At 46.8% G+C, this 16,398-nt stretch overlaps 1 long non-coding RNA gene across 2 annotated transcripts in view; it reads right to left on the bottom strand.

Moving 5' to 3' along the window:
* LOC132654335 (uncharacterized) overlaps window positions 1-2,470 on the bottom strand; it is a 32,048-nt gene extending 29,578 nt beyond the window's left edge. For both annotated transcript variants that reach the window (XR_009592034.1, XR_009592035.1), the window contains exon 1: window positions 2,329-2,470. This is a non-coding gene — a long non-coding RNA (uncharacterized LOC132654335). The remainder of the gene's footprint in view (window positions 1-2,328) is intronic.
* Between the last annotated feature and the right edge of the window lie 13,928 nt (window positions 2,471-16,398).

The following is a 16,398-nucleotide window of genomic DNA, read 5'->3' as shown; positions in this document are numbered from 1 at the left end:
TTTTCTCATGAGGACTTCTTGTCTCATGCCATGTGCACGAAGTCCACATGCTTTCTCTTGCCTTTCCAAAGACTCTTCATACAACTTACGACAGAGAAGACCAAAGTCCTTTTCTATACCAGCAAGTAAATAATTTGCTTTCCATCTATATGGAGTGTCTATTCTTGACACTTCACACACACACACACACACACACACACACACACACACACACGGCATCACACCTGCTGTGGTCGGTTGTAACAGGCTTTTCTGTGTGGCGTGATGGCAGTCACGTCACAGGCTGTGTCACTGGCTCGTGGCTTCTTACTAACAAATGGCAGTCAAACATGCTGGTCCAGCATGCTCAGCTCATTCACCATTGGTGGACTTTTAAGTTGATTTACTTTGAGCTGTTAGGAACGAACGGTGTGAAGACTGATTGACTTGTTCATTGATAGGTTTTGTTAGGTTTTTTTATCTGTTGGGTTCGAGATGAGGTGAAGCTCAGAATAGCCTCCAACTTATTCTCCTGCCTCAGCCTTCCATGTTCTGAGACAACAGCTTGTTCTACCAGCCTGACTGAAGATTTATTTTTAAGTTACTAAGGTATAATATGCATGTACACATATACACACACTCACTCACATACACACACCTACATAGTTTTATCTTTATACAGCTGAAGGGTTTTCCTGCTAGAGAAAGTGGCAGAAGCTTAAGTTTTGACTTCTTTAAAACTTACCATGGTTGGCCACATCTCTCATTAAAGATAGATACAAACAATGTCCGGGAAGTTAAATGATTTTGCTGAATCATTGGGAGTTTCGATGAGAAGAGGAAATCCTTGCAATCACCAAGCTAACCTGAGTTTGGAGATCTCAAGCAACTTGTTTGCAATGTTTTCTTGACGTCCAGTACCGAAAGGTTAGAGTGTGATTCGATGCTCCAAGGCTTGACAACAGTTGCTAAAGCTGTGGCGTCTCACATAGGAAATCAAACCATGAAACCCTTAAAAGCTACTTGTTAGGTCCCTTGGTAACTTCAGGGGACACACCCCTGCAGTGATAAAAGTCAGAGCTTACCACATGTGAGCAGGACCTTCCAGGTGTGGCCCTACACTGGGCACTAGAGAAGGGTCTGCAGGGACAGGCTCTGAACTCATTCTGAAGCTCTGGGATCTCAGCTGCAACCGGAGAAGCCAGTGTGGGCTGCCCCTCACATACTCATCCCTCAGCGAGAGCAGGCATGACCTCAGCTGCCACACCCAGCTCAGCCCGCCCTTCTGCTTGGACCACAATTGAACCAGATGGCCCTGCACTTTGAGCTGGGAAATAAAGCATTCCTGTTCTCACAGCCTTGACCTCTTGCTGTTTTGAAAATGAAATCAGATTTCCCATCTTTGTCTTCTGTAATTGGTGTCTACCAAGCCTCATTGCCTTTGATATTTCCCTCTTGAAAGATACAACTGGAGAAAGACGTAGATTTTCTTTGTTCCTGTGTACCTTACCACCCCACCCCCACACTCACTCACTACTGCAGCTGCTCTGCACAGTGTAATAATGAGCCAGCCTGGACACCATGTACTTGCTTCATGAAAGCTTTGGACTATACAGACTCCCTGAGACGAGAAGGCCCATCCCCCGTCACCCTTGCTGGCTCCTGATGGCCAGGTCCTATTTTCCAGACCAAACACGTGTGTTGGCTCTTATGCACGGCCTGCCTCCCTCTGCGCTTCTCTGGATCAGAATGTTTCTACCAAAACATGTCTCAGATTTCACAGTTCTTTACCCTATATAAAGCAAATGAATTTGCTCTAGAATTTTCAAAAGATTCATCATTCTCTCCTTCAGTTTTCCCATGTTACATTAACTCCATTTATAGCTTGTATGCTCTATAAGACGCATTAAGTTAATAAATACCTGCAGGTCTATTAAAATACCCTCAAGTTCCAATTCTTTAACACTGAAACTATTTTATTTTAATTATGTTTGGCTGGAGAGATGTCTCAATGATTATGCCCAGAGGACCGGACCCAGTTCCCAGAACCCACGTGTCAACTCTCAGTCATTTGTAATTTCAGTCCCAGGGTATTGGATGCCCTCTTCTGGCTCAGGCACACAAGTGGTGCACCCATACACATACAATTAAAATGTTTTAAATTTGAAAATTAACTCTGGACAGGAGATGGAGAAAAATCTGCATCTCAAAGGTCACCTGCTGCTCTTCTGGGGGACCTCAGGTCAGTTTCCAGCAGCCATGTTGAGAGGCTCACCACTGCCCGACTCCAGCTCCTGACGACCTCGAGGGTACCCACACACGTGTGTTTACACTTCTGAGGCATCTTACCGAGACAGAAGGGCAGAACAAAGGGTCTCCTCTGGCTTCAGGAAGGCGCTTGCTCATTGACTACACAGCAGAACCTCACCAAGAGGAGAGTCACACGTGGGTGACAGGACGCCCTCCGTGAAACATGGCTGCAGCCTTTTATAGGTGCGGAAACTTCTGTGCACTTCCTCCCACAGCCCCGCCCTTCTTGCTGCAAGGGACGCTGGGAAGTGTAGTCTCTAAGAGAAAACTGTCGTGGTGTTGAGAGCTGCCGTTTGCTAGGACAGGAACTCTTTGCTCAGTCCTCTGAAAATGTAGTCAGGGCTCCTAACCCCCACGACATCTCTCCAGCCCCAATCTCCTACTTTTTCAAGGAGGAATAGCTTTTTTTCTTAAAGTCACTGAAAATAGCAACCATCTCTGTCTCAGCTTCTCTGGGCGCTCAGCCCTGAGCTCGGCCCTCTGAGGCTCATGTAGACATGGCGTCAGTACACACTGATGGGGCTTTAGATAGTGATGGTGGCAGTGGCAGCCTCAGTGTGTGTGTGTAGTCGGCTGACTGGGGGTGAGGACAGACGGTTCCTCAGCAAAGCGAGCGCGCAGCGTGACAAGCCTGCTGTGTCAGTGGTAAGGTCCGTGCTTACCGGAATTGCACTACGTGGGGTCAGAGCTAGGCCGGGCTACCAAGCGTCGCCTTCTTCCGTCCTCCGGCACATCCACCGCTTCTGAAGCCAGCCGCAGGTGATTTCTGCTTATGCGGTGTTACCGGTCCCGCCACAACCGCAGCACTGACCCAGAGCGTCTGCTGTGACCTGTAACCCAGCAGACTTACCGCTTGAATCAAGCCACTTCGTACAATGTAAAATGGTGTCAGTGTCCCGGTTCTTACTTCCATGCTCCCTCACTTCTTCTGAGACAAAAAGGATTTATATTCTGTTCAAGAAATGTTGAAGAATACAATCTACCTCTAGGTCCCTTTAAGAGTGAATCCAGGGGGCTGCAGAGATGGCTCAGTAGTTAAGAGCCCTGTCTGCTCTTCCAAAGGACCTGGGTTCAATTTCAGACACCCAAATGGCAGCTCACAAATGTTTGTAATGCAAATTCCAAGGGATCTGACACCTTCACACTAATGTACATAAAATAAAATTAAGCAAATTAAAAACAAAAGAGTGAATCCAGTCATGCAAGTCAATTATGTGGCCAAGGAATCGTTGCCCGGGAAGGTGGTTCTCTCTAGGAACAGTCACTGTCCCTTGATGAGCTAGTGTGCTTTGCCTTCCCAGAACTCCTGCCCTCCAGGGTGGCCCTGTGCTTCCTTTGGATGCTGGTTGCAGCCTAAGTGAACTTTCTATAGGATTTTGGGCTTCCTTATTCTTTCCCTAGAGTGCCCCTCCCCTCCATGTGACTGTCTGTCTGCTATGTGGCCAGCCTCCAAGACAGCTTACCTCAAATGGCATGGCTTTCTCTCTTCTTCTCCGTCTTCCTCCTTTGGGCAGCTGCCAAGACTTACAGGCTGCCTGCCCTGAAGTTTTCCTTTTAAACTTTAGATAAGATGGTCCATTTGCTTCCTTTTGAGTCTATTCTTAAATCTCATTAATGAGACTAAGAACTCCAAAAGGGGATGGCAATTTTCCTGGTCATATGTGACAACCCAGATTGGACTCCCCCAAATCCCAGGAACATAATGAGCACTGTCTTGTGTGCTGTGTTTATGATTTCAAGCTAGGACTTGAAAACCTAGTCCTGGCATTGTGCTCATGTAAATAGCACGGACACTGAAAGCATCTGCCTTCTTTTGTTACATTATCTCTATGTGTCACCATCAGTATCTTAAGTCTCCATACTTGAAGAACAGCCCTACAGGATGGAGAGGGTGGGCAGTCTTTGTTCTCTCATTAGCCACCTCCCTCTAAAAGAACTTCAAAACTTTGTCCTTTGCTGTGTGGGACAAGATGCCACCGGTTCCCTGAGAGCTCTACCTTGGGTCTCTGGATTTACTCTATGTAAGTTCATGTCCAAAACATTCTCCAGGACAGAGTTGAGGCAGATACATATTTTATCACCTTGCCTTTTGGAAGAAGACTTTATTATGGCTTCTCATTTGCTCACAAGTTTGCCTATGTGGTATCTGAGTTGAGAATAAGTTCCAGTGTTCTTCTCCAAGCTCTGGTGAGAAGTACAAAGTGAGGGAAGCCTTGTTTGTTCTCCACAGCCAGAGTTTCTGAAGGAATAGCTGGCACCATTGGCTGGAGACAGTGGGAGATCTTGGTAAGACCTAACCCAAGAGCTATTGTTCAAAACAGCTCGGCAGAGGCGCTGAGCCAGGCAGTGCAGCACCTGCTTTAGATAGTGATGGTGGCAGTGGCAGCCTTGGTGTGTGTGTGTGTGTGTGTGTGTGTGTGTGCATTCCCCACGGAACAATCTCTGCAGATGAGCTTGCCTGCCTAGGAGCAGACAGTGCATTCCCTCAGCAATGAACTCCATAGAGATCAGGGAAGCTGTTGATTAAAATAAAAATCAACAAGATGATCTGTGTTTTCACCCCAAACCACACTCACACAGAACAAAGCACACTGAGATTTTTGTCTCGTTGTTAGGAATGGACTGGAATGTCAGCGCATAGCATGAGTTTTATGTGTCTTCATTGCATAGTGAAGAGAAAGTCTGTGGAATTACCAACACCAGACACTGTAGTGACTATTCTTCTCTGAAAATGTACACCAATAAACTAATTATAACCTGTGTCGTTCCTTAGTCCAAATTGATTCTGCTTTATGAACCATCAACACTGTGAGGCAGAGGCCTTCTGATGTGGTATACTGTGGCATGACTGACACCAGCTGCCATTACTACACCAAAAGATGTAGCTGGGATTCAGATGAGCTGTGTGACTCTGGGGAAATGGCTTCATGCTGGCCCCGGGGCTCTCAGTTAGCACAGGAAAGAGTAATGACTCTACCCACCCCCCCTTGGTGGTCTCTGGAGAAGAGGAAAACAACAGGAGTTGCCATTTGACTCTCCACTCATTGTGTCTACCAATTGGCAGGCACACAAATGAGAAAGTTCCTCTACCCAGCAGCTGAATCTACATGAGTGTGGCCCACACATGTTCGAGGGCTGAGGCACTGTGAGCAGAATCCTCCACAACAGGTATGCTCTAAGAACATTCCATAACAGAACTTTTTTGTCGTCAAGAGCCTAGAACATCTCAAGTGTGATCAGCCGCTTTGCACCAGGAAATGAATTACAGATCCAAGTGGATTTGATGTTTCTCAGAACACCTATGAACTGGTTGAACAGTGAGCTGAAAGACAGTTTTAGTGCTAGCAGCCCTTCAAAAGAGTGTAGACTGCCACAGATGCGGAGTTATGGCCTGTTGGAATCCTTTGCCATACAGCAAGGCCCGTGACTGCTGCAGTCTGAACCCAGCCTGGAGTTCTTTGAGGATGTTATCCATAAAGGCACAGTTAATCAAACTCAGACCTCTCATCAAAATTTCTCTGTGTAAGCCAAACATTTTGCCAGCGAGAGGAGTGTGCCAGACCAGAAAAGGTAAGCTAACAATCCATGTGCCATGAAACAATCCATGAAACAATCCAGGTTTCACATCTATGAGTTGACAGTCCATTTTCAAAAGAGAGAGAGAAAAAAAAAACAACAACCCATGTCTGCTTTTGCATTTACCAAATAGTTGGCTTTTGATGCACACAACCAGGGTTTTTATTTAGCCTGGGATTTCAATCTACATAAATAGATTTTAAATTTACTTTAATTTAATTTACCAAAAAGGAAAAAGTGTCTTCCCTTCTTTCCCACCCTCACCCATTAGCGGAATTCAGAGGATGAATGAGTGCCAAAGTCACCCTGGAGAGAGTCCATGGTTACCACACTGAGAAAGAAGGGAGGTTTGGAGAAATGGTCTTGTGTCAAACGCCAGGCGTTTTCTGAAGCATCACAGGTCTCCAGTGCCTCCCTAGCCTCCCGCGCCATCCATCAGGAATGTGGAGGCTTGTCTGGGGGTGCCAGTGCTGTTCCCATGATGCATGCCTGGTCTGGGGATGACTCTCTTCATTGTGTGCACAGGGACATTTCTACATGTCAGAGGGAAGAGTGCTCCACTTTGGTTATCTAGTGCTAACTGGGTTGAAAGGGCCCACGGTTTGTCAGGTTCCCACATTAAAGTAAAAAGCAAACCCAAGGACATCTGCCTGCTGCCACAGGCTGAGCCCTGGCAGAGCATTGGTTGGTGGCTTATTTATGTCCGGCAACTGTGAAGAGACTTACATCCGCCCTGAAGGAAGGGTAAACTTGTGAGCATGGTGAGCTCGGGCCTTGCACTCAGCTCTTGGCTTCTGCAGGTGAGAATTACCTCACAAAGCTGCTGAGGCGTTGTCAGTGGCTAGGTTTCGTGCGTCAGGCCAACTTCCGGTACTAAACACAGAGTAGAAAGTACTCAGCCCTTATGATATTACTCTCCTGCTATGCAGTTTCTTCTACTATCAACGTCTTACATTGGCCTGGTTTCATGTTCAATTTAAAATTACATATAACATTTAACACTTAGCATTTGAGGCTGGGATGGCTAGGAGGTAAAGAACAGTTCCTAAGCAAATACGTAAGACCCCAGAAAATACATAAGAATCCAGGGAGTCATGTGGAAAAGTGGGAGGAAAGAGAAAAGGACCTGGAGGTGACAGGAGCTGCACAAGAAGACCCACAAAGCCAACTAACCAGGGCCCAGAGGGGCCCGCTGAGATGGAAGCATCAACCAAGGATCACGCAGGAACTGCACCTAGGCCCCCTACAAAGATGCAGCAGATGGACAGCTTAGGCCTCCTGAGGGTCCTCTAGTAAGGGAAGTGGGGACTGCATCGGACATGGACTCACTTGCTAGCTTCCTGATCATTATTCCCTGACAGGACTGCCTTTCCAGGCCACAGGGGAAGAGGACATGCTCAGTCCTGATGCCACCTGATGAGCTGGGGTGGATGGAAAAGGGAGCTCTGCTTTTCTAAAGAAAGAGTGGGGAGGGGAAAGGAAGGGCGGGACTGGGAGGAGAGGAGAGATGGGGCTACAACCAGGATGTAAAGTGAATAAGAAATAAATAAATTTAGCAAAAAGAAGCCAGGTTTTCCATAAACTACTGTCACATCAGCTCTGACCCCCCTCTTCTGTCCTCTGTGCCCTTGTGCTCATGCAGGCTCATACATGCTCATGCATGCTCATACATGTTCACATGTGATCATACATACACAGTATGCATGCAAATGTGCTCATGTGTGCTCATGCATGCTCATGCAGGCTCACCATGCACACAAATAGATAAATAAATTTCATAAAACCCATAATTTTATGAAACAGTTTGAATGCAGTTATGGACATGAGCCATAATGTCTGTTATTCAATATGTCATTCCTTAATACTTTGATTTTAATTTCTCTGACATCATTTCATGAAGCACCCCCACCAAAGGTCTCCTCAAAACCCACACTGGACTAGCACACCGTTTTCAAAACCCCTGGTAAAGAGTTTCCTCTTTAGGTTTCCCAGTCAGTGAAGTGCAAATGTCTGCAGGGGTAATTATTACCGAGAGTGTTGGGCAGAAACAGTCTCCATCCAGGCCAGCAGAGTACCACTGCTCATCAGTGTTTTGGTAGAAAGTGGTGACGTGTGAGTCTCGGCATCTGATCTGATCAGCTGCTGGGTAGGGCCTCCCAGAGAATGGTTAAGGTTGGCTCCTGTCTGTGAATGTAGCAGAGCCAAGCATCACGCAGAGCTTGGAGAGCCCTGTGCAAGAGTGGGAGGGAAGGCTAGATGGATCCAGAGGGGACAAGAATGCTGCAAGAAGACCAACAGAGTCAACTAATCTAGACTCATGGGGCCTTACAGAGATGGAAGCACCAACCCAAAGAGCATGTGTGGACTGGACCTAGGGCCCACTGACATATGTAGCCGATGGGTAGTTTGATCGTGTGGGTCCCCTAGTAAGTTGAGCAGGTGCTGTCTACGACCTGGACTCTGTTGCCTGCCTCAGTGCATGAGGGTGAGCTCAGTTGTGATGAAACTTGATGTGCTGGGGTCGATTAGTGGGGGGCCCTCCTTTTCTGAGGACAAGGGGAGGGGGATAAAGAGGGTGGGAGGGAGGGACCGAAAGGGAGAAAGGAGGTTAAGATCGGGATGTAAAGTAAATACATAAATTAATAATAAATTTAAAAAAGACCTCTCAGAACAACAGCAATGATGGTCTCGTCTCTTTAACTAGGATCAATAAAAAAATAAAATGAAATAAAATAAAAACAAATGCATGCTGTTTACTAACCATAAAAATATGGTGACATGAGGAGAAGGGCCTTGGAGTGACTGGAGCAGTCCTTCCTGGGTAAAGGATCCCCACAGAGCAAGTTAGGACTCAGGAAAGAAGAAAAACAAAGCAGTTCTACAGGAAAACTCGGCCAGTCTCCGAGCAGGTGGGAGGTGGCCACGTTTCCTGACCTCGGGTCTTACTGCACTAGCTGAAAGACTGTAGACTAGTAGCTCGGGCAAAGTTACAGGAAATGGAAGGTCCAGAGCTTAACGCCTGGGGGGGGGGGGGGGGGTAACGATGAGCCCGGCTGAAAGAATACACGATGTTCTAGCCAGCTGCCCTGTCAGACTGCAAACGTTCGTGCAAGCCTATCAACCACAGTGGCATGGAAATAACTAAGTCATTGCCTTCAGGTGGTGTATGCATCCAGAAAGGGCTGAAGTAGCTGGGGGTGCAAGGAAGGCTCCCTTCCGTTCACTCTTCTGAAGGTAGCCTGCCCACTGTAGCCCACACTGCCTTGTCACCTTCTCCTGAGCCTGCCTTTAAGATGCTCTTTCCATCATCCTGCTTCCCTAGCTCTTCAGTATCCATAAGTCTCTGGATGTGAGGGCTGCCTTCTGGCCTCAGCCACCTGATAAGCGCAGCAATAGCCACCCTTCTCCCTGCTGTGACCTGGCAAAGGCGAATTGAGGGAAAGGAGGTTTGCTTCGGATCATAATTCGAGGGACAGTCCACCATGGAGGGAAGGCATGACAGCAAGAATGGGCGGCCAGCTGGTAAGGTCCCGTCAGCCTGAAATAAGCTACGACACACTACTGGTTGCAATGGATGAATGACTGTATGAGCAGATGGACGTATCCGCACCAGGAAGCAAAGCGTGAGTGAGAACCAGGAAGGGCCAGGCTATGAAGCCCATGGGCCTGCTTCCAGTGAGCCGATTCTTCCAAGCTGCCAGCACAGTCTTGGAAGTCTGTGAACCTTAGGAGATGGAGCTTTACTGGGCTTCAGCACTAACCTTTGTAATTATTCTGGCAATTCCAATACTAGCCATTCTGATCAGAAATGATAAAACTAAAATTTGGATATGAAATATTATTCTTTAATTTGATAGTAAATGCCAACCAAGACTCAAATCCACAGTCCTCTAGCCTTCCTAATGGCCATGAGATATGTTACAACAATGTCTGCTAGAGTAAAAAAATCAAAACTTTTCATCAGCATTTAAGATTATTCAGTGTGCATCCCATCTCTTCTTCTAGACTTTCCCCATTACAGATAGTCCCTGGCTTATGGCTTTTCATCGCTATATTGTTGCAAAAGCAACTCACACTTGAGCTAACACACTTTGGGTCTAGAGTTTGGATTTTCTCTCAGGCTAAGGGTATTATAATATTATTAATATTATATATTATTAATATTATTAATATTATAATAATATAATATTATGCTCTGATAGCCGTGGAGAGGCATATCTGTCATCCCAGCACTCAGGAGGCTGGGACAGGTGGATCATGAGTTACAGGACAACATGGCCTCTTATACAGTGAGACTGTATAAACAGAAAAATGAGAGAACAGAAAACCATAGCAAGCCACTGTGTTACAGCCCTAGACAGCAGCAGCTTTGGCTCTGGAAGCCATGAGTTCAGAAGGAGATTGTGGTGGGGCATGTCTGTGCTGCTGCTAGGCTGTGTGGAGTGGCTGTTAGAACATTACACTCGCTGCTCCTGTAGCATTCCCAGCTCTGATGGGTGTGTCGGGACCTAAACCAGCTATAAGATGGTGAGAATCTGTATTCTCTTGCATAGTAGCTTCCTCCAAGGTTCAAATCTTGCATCTTGGAGGAAACTTCATAAGATACAGGATATGGGAAGATAAGTGAAACAATGGTATTTTTTAGCCAGGATGTTTACCGGGAGCTGAAACAACAGGGGAAGTGAGACACTCCGTCCCGTAGGGAAACTCTCTTCTTAAATCAGGAAGTAAACATCTCAAAATTGCTCCAGGAAGTTCCTAAAACTGACCAGATCCACGAGGCCTCTTCCTCTCCAAGAATATATCAGCAGTTAAAGATTGTTGCAAGTCACTTTCAGACAGGCCCAGGGACCAGGAAGAAGCAGAGACCAGCATAGGTGCCTGTAAGCCTCAGGCCAACTGAGTTAGTGGGCACGGACTCCTTCAGGCTGCTAATCCACCTGAAGGCTGTGCAGTGCACCCCAGGCTTCCAGGATCTGTGAGCTGTCACCGTGCTGGGGTGGACTTCGGTGATGTGCTGTCCAAGTAATTTCTGCTCCTGTAAGTAACCTCTCACCCATATTCCTCTAAGTAGCCACAATAAAACTGTAATCACACACACACACACACACACACACACACACACACACACACACACACCGTGGCAGCTAGGAACCAAGGAATACCACAGAGTCACAGCATGCAACAAACCTCACATAAGAGGAGAGAAACAGAATGGTGGCTGTGTCTGACCAGGAAGGACAGCAGAGGGTTGGTGGAGGGGAGGGTTTTGTATGGTTTCTGGAGCATGTATGTGCAGTGAGCTAATGGAGAAGAACAGCATGCCCGAAGTATTGCCTAGCCATCAACTCTGAAACACCATATGGCCAATAACTGTGGGGGGGGGGGAGAGGGGTATTTCCAAGTCTTAGAGTTGGAGGGAGGGCAGAGGCAGGGTGACCTACACAACCTCATTGCTCGCTAAGCTGAACCTTGGTCCCTGTTTGGTCTGCTTTGGGCTCCCCATTTGGGCAACCAGACAGCCGTTCCTGTGTCCCCAGGAGTAACTCAGCAGCAGCTCTGCAGTCATGTCCTTCCTCTAGACAGCTGTTCCTGTGTCCCCAGGAGTAACTCAGCAGCAGCTCTGCAGTCATGTCCTTCCTCTAGACAGCCATTCCTGTGTCCCCAGGAGTAACTCAGCAGCAGCTCTGCAGTCATGTCCTTCCTCTAGACAGCTGTTCCTGTGTCCCCAGGAGTAACTCATGCAGCAGCTCTGCAGTCATGTCCTTCCTCTAGACAGCTGTTCCTGTGTCCCCAGGAGTAACTCAGCAGCAGCTCTACAATCATGTCCTTCCTCTAGACAGCCATTCCTGTGTCCCTAGGAGTAACTCAGCAGCAGCTCTGCAGTCATTTCCTTCCTCTGGGGATTCTTGGTGCCTGTTTAACATCAATGTACAATCTTTTCCAATCTGGTAACATCCTTAATAATATAAGGATAGTGAGCATCGGAAGACAAAAAAATGAGTTACTGTTTCTTTGTTTGAGAGAGGGTCTGGCCTTGTGGCCAAGGCTGGTCTGACCCTCCAGGTATCATCCAGAATAGCCCCTAGCTCACAGCCTTCCTGTATCAGTCTCCCAAGTGCTGGGGTTACAGATATGTAATCTACCACTTGGCATTTGGAAGAATTGTCTATCAAAAACCTAGACCTTGGGGCTAGGGAGATGGCTCAGTGGGTACAAGGGCTTCCTGTGCAAATGTATGGATCTAAGTTCAAATCCACATAAAAACGTGGGAATGGCTGCATGGCAAGCAGATCCCAGAAGCTGGACATCCAGCCTAGCCAGAAGATGGGCTTCTACTTTATTGAGGTTTTGGCTCAAGGCAGTAAGGTTGAGAGACAACGGAAGAAGACACCTGCACCCCCCTTAGACAAATTTGCACCACATATATCTACATAGTACATACACATACATATACACATATACATACAAATAGCAATACATACAACGTACACATAAACACACATGTAACACATGTACAACACACACCTACAACACTTAAACATCTCTACACACATATATAATACACATGTAATACATATACCACAGTCACATGGCAGACATATATAACCCACAACTGGACATACACACTACACATATGCACACAAACCTTGTAATGTGAGGTTTAATGTGATAACATGTTTGATTTACTGCTATTTTCTTTGACTTTATAAAAATATCTTTAATAATGAAGTACTGAAGGCATAAAGTTATGGTGTAATTCAAATGCTGATTTCTGTATCCTCCATATCTAGTTGCAAACCTTGTTCTGATAATCTCCTGTCTCGAAAGTTGTGTAAACACTGCTCCCCTGATGTGCCAATGAAGAAGCTTGATCAGCTAATGTCTGAGCATGGGAGAGAATGGGGCTGGACTTCCTGCCAGCCAGGGGAGGAGGAGTTGGAGGAAGAAGTAGGAGAGTTGGCCAAGGGCAGAGGTCTAGAAGACATCAGAGGAGAGGAGCTGGAGCAGAAAAGAAATAAAGTGCAGGTATCTCTCGGATGCACGCTGGGAGGAAAGCATATTAGCTTAGAAGTTAAGAAGAGAGTAATAACCGCTCAGAAACAAACACAGTTCTATAAAAATAACTGTAACAAAGATCCCTGCTCTTCTCGGAGGCCTGAGTCACTGACCAGAGGCACTGAGGTTGTCATTGAAAATTCTAACTTTTGTTCTGCATCTGGACCCAATCATGGACCCATCCATGCTGCCCTCCAGGCTCCCTGTCCCCAGTGGATGACAGTGCTAAACTTCAATGCCATGGCAGTCAGGCAAGCCTGAGGGCTGATGGAAGATGTGGCCCTTCCGTCAACCTAGGGAAATGCTCTTCTGTATCTGAACAAGGCGAGAAATCATGATACAACTGAAAGCAAAACACATGTGTGCACAGCATCCCTGTTCCCAGTTCCCCAGGAAGGGCCTGAGACAAGCATACCATCTCTTCTTAACTGAAAATTTTAAATCTGGTGCCCTGAGCTTAAACATTGCATTAGGAACACAGAATATCATTTATCCTTGTTGCAGACTATTAAGTATTCTATTAAGTTCTATATCCAATTAGAGTGTTTCACTTTTTCTACCCATTTGTTGTCTTACTCAACACTAACTTCCCAGGCTCAGCTAGCTGAACCTGCTGTGTCCTTCTGACTCAAGGGTAGCCTTTGGCAGAGAAGTGAGTCTCAACTCCCTTCTGCTCTTATGAAAACTGCCAAGGAAAACACAGCACAGAAAGTTCTAGAGCAGCCACACCGCCCGCTCCCACCTTCTCTGTGACCCTCCAATGGGAGGGTTCCGGGGCAGGGCAGGAAGGAGAGCTCCCAAGGCTGAGTCACTGGCAGCTTGATAAGAAAGTCAGCTGTGAAAATTAGGAAAATCGACCTGGGAAAGTGGGGTCTTAGTGACATGTTTGCTTTTTATTTTTCCTGTTACTTTTTATACAAAACCCCTTTAGCATGAGGTGTAATGCTGTCCTCCAGGACACAGATCATGTTTCCTGATGCTGCTGTGTTCAGTAACCTCCCCTCACACAATGCATTTTCCAGTGGGCATCTCTATTTTAGTCATCCCAGGAAGCCCGTACTTCCCTGCATAGCACAGCAGCGTGATGCCTGAAATCACACCAGAGGCCAGGAACCCCAAATCAAGCAGCAACCTTCTCCATCAATGGGCAAAGTCACCCTCGCCAGCCATACACCAAAAAGGGAAAACCATTTACTTTTACAGACTATAAACCTTAATAAATAGTCGTCATCATCCGTTTATGACCATTCATCCTGAGTGGCTTGAACATTCATAAAAACATCTTTGTTTCTCCCCCTTCTGGTGCCAGGAAGGCTAGTGTGTTCACTCCCTTCCTTTCAATCATAAGTGCAGCTTATCTGCTGGGAACAAGACCTTCTCCCATGCTCCTGGGAACAAGACCTTCCCCTGGGTTGTACCTGCACCTCCCATAGCCAAAAACAGGCAAGTGGGTTTGGTCCAGTGGGTGGATGTTCTTTCTTAGCAAGTGGAAAATTCATGCAGCCAGTTTTTAGACACCTTTGGGTGATAAGCAACTACGAAATACAGAAATGCTTTGCAGCAGTTTTCAATTTTATGTCTGACCTCTCTAAGTAAACTTTAAGTTCCTCGTAGGAAGATTCATGTACTAAATGGAACGTCAGACACAATATGCAAATCTCTCTTTAAGGTGTAAAGACACACTATCTTTGTGTCAGTTAACATGTATGTCACCCTGCTTGGGGTGAGGGTTTGTAGGGCGCAGTCCTTGCTTCCCTCCTCAGTGGCGTAGAAGAACGAACAGGTAGTCCAAGCCTGTTGCTGCCTAGCCTGGGCTACGATACCACAGTTCATGAAAGAGGAACTGAGCTGTAAGCCTGGCTTTTGAGGATAGCTTGGTAAGATGCTCTGTCAGTCAAGAAGCTCCCGAATTGCTAGTGAAGGTAGAGAGTGCGAGAGTTTGCAACCCAGTCTGGTACAATTTGTGAACACTTGATCTGGCCTCATGGAAAACAGGGTGTGCTCTAGACAGGGCAAGTTGGACGGAGAGAACAGAGAGAAGGGGGAAATGAAGGCGGGCTGCACACTGGGGTCTAAAGCGCAAGGAGTCTCTGATAAAGGGGGCCGTGAGGGTCTGTGTTAACTTGGCCTGCATCGCAAGTGTCACAGCTCCAGTGAGAACTCACCTTCACCAGGTGAAGTCCAGAGCGAAGGTGCTGCCATCTCTCTAGGTGACTGGCACTATCCCCCCTGGGCACAAAATGGGCAAAGGGACCAGTCAGCTGTTGCTCCTCCTTTTTCTTTTTTTCATGTGTATGCACGTGTGGGCATAGATGGGTGAGGTGCCTGTAGAGCGTGAAATCTGGAAACTCCCTTCATCACTCTCCATTTTATTCTCAGCTGAGCCCAGAGCACATGAAAATGGCTATTCTGGCCAGCCAGCTGCTCTTAGAGGCCAAGTCTGCCTGCTAGCACAGGTAGGTCGCTGTGCCCGTCATTTCCTGCACCCACAGGCGAGTGCATGCTGGGGCCTGAACTAGGGACTGCGCAGCACAGCTCTGTTCCTGAGCAGCTCCTGACCCACACCTGTCCCTCTGAAAGGGCCAGTGCTGCTGGATTACATCCCAACCCTCACAACCTCATTCAGCCACAATCCTTCCCTAAAGACCTGTCTTCAGATGTGCTCACAGGACGAGCCTTCACGGAGGACACACTCCTAGGGTTGTTTCTAAAACTGGACATTGAGAGTGACATCCTTCCAGCTATCTCCCAGGGAGGCCAGTTTCCTCACGCCACACAGTTGGAACATGGTGCCCTTGCCAGTGGGTAGATAGTGCAGCTTCACCTCAACACAAGCACACCTCCGCCAAGCAGGAAAATTTCCAACGTTTCCTCTATCAAACAACTATTTCATTCCTTCATGGTGTGTGTGGCCATGCTTGTGCACTCCTGACTCCTGGCAGTTCTCATATTATTTTTGTCCCCATTTTAATGCCCCTTAACTTACAAACAACTTTTACTTTGGGAGAGCAGAGCACAAGGGAATTATTACCTTAAGCCAGAAAGATCAAACCTTTCAAATTGTCAGAAAAGTAAATTGTCTCAGCAGCCACAGGGGTTCTAGAACTGCAGACTCTCTTAAGCATGTGTTTACTGAATGAATCAATACAAGAAGCCCCCAAGGATGGTTGGTGATTATAGTATACAATTCTGATGACAGAATTCTCTCTGGTTCCAAGGCATTTTAGTGGTGGTATCATGAAAAATGTGGCTTCCTGTGATCCCGTCATCAGTACAGATATTAACGGTTGTATTTCAGTGCTTGCCTAGCTTGCACAAAGCCGGTGGAACCTGTAATCTCAAATCCTTGTAACCATCTCAGTCAAAAGGTATATTCAGAAGGCTAATGGGTTCAAGGTCATTTCTGGTTCCATCATGAGGGAGTTTGAGGCCAGCCTGGGCTACCTGAGACCCTGTCTCAAAAAAAAAACAAAA

This window comes from Meriones unguiculatus, chromosome 5 (genome assembly GCF_030254825.1).
Source record: "Meriones unguiculatus strain TT.TT164.6M chromosome 5, Bangor_MerUng_6.1, whole genome shotgun sequence".
Lineage (NCBI taxonomy): Eukaryota > Metazoa > Chordata > Mammalia > Rodentia > Muridae > Meriones > Meriones unguiculatus.
This window is presented reverse-complemented; position numbering and strand designations above follow the sequence as displayed.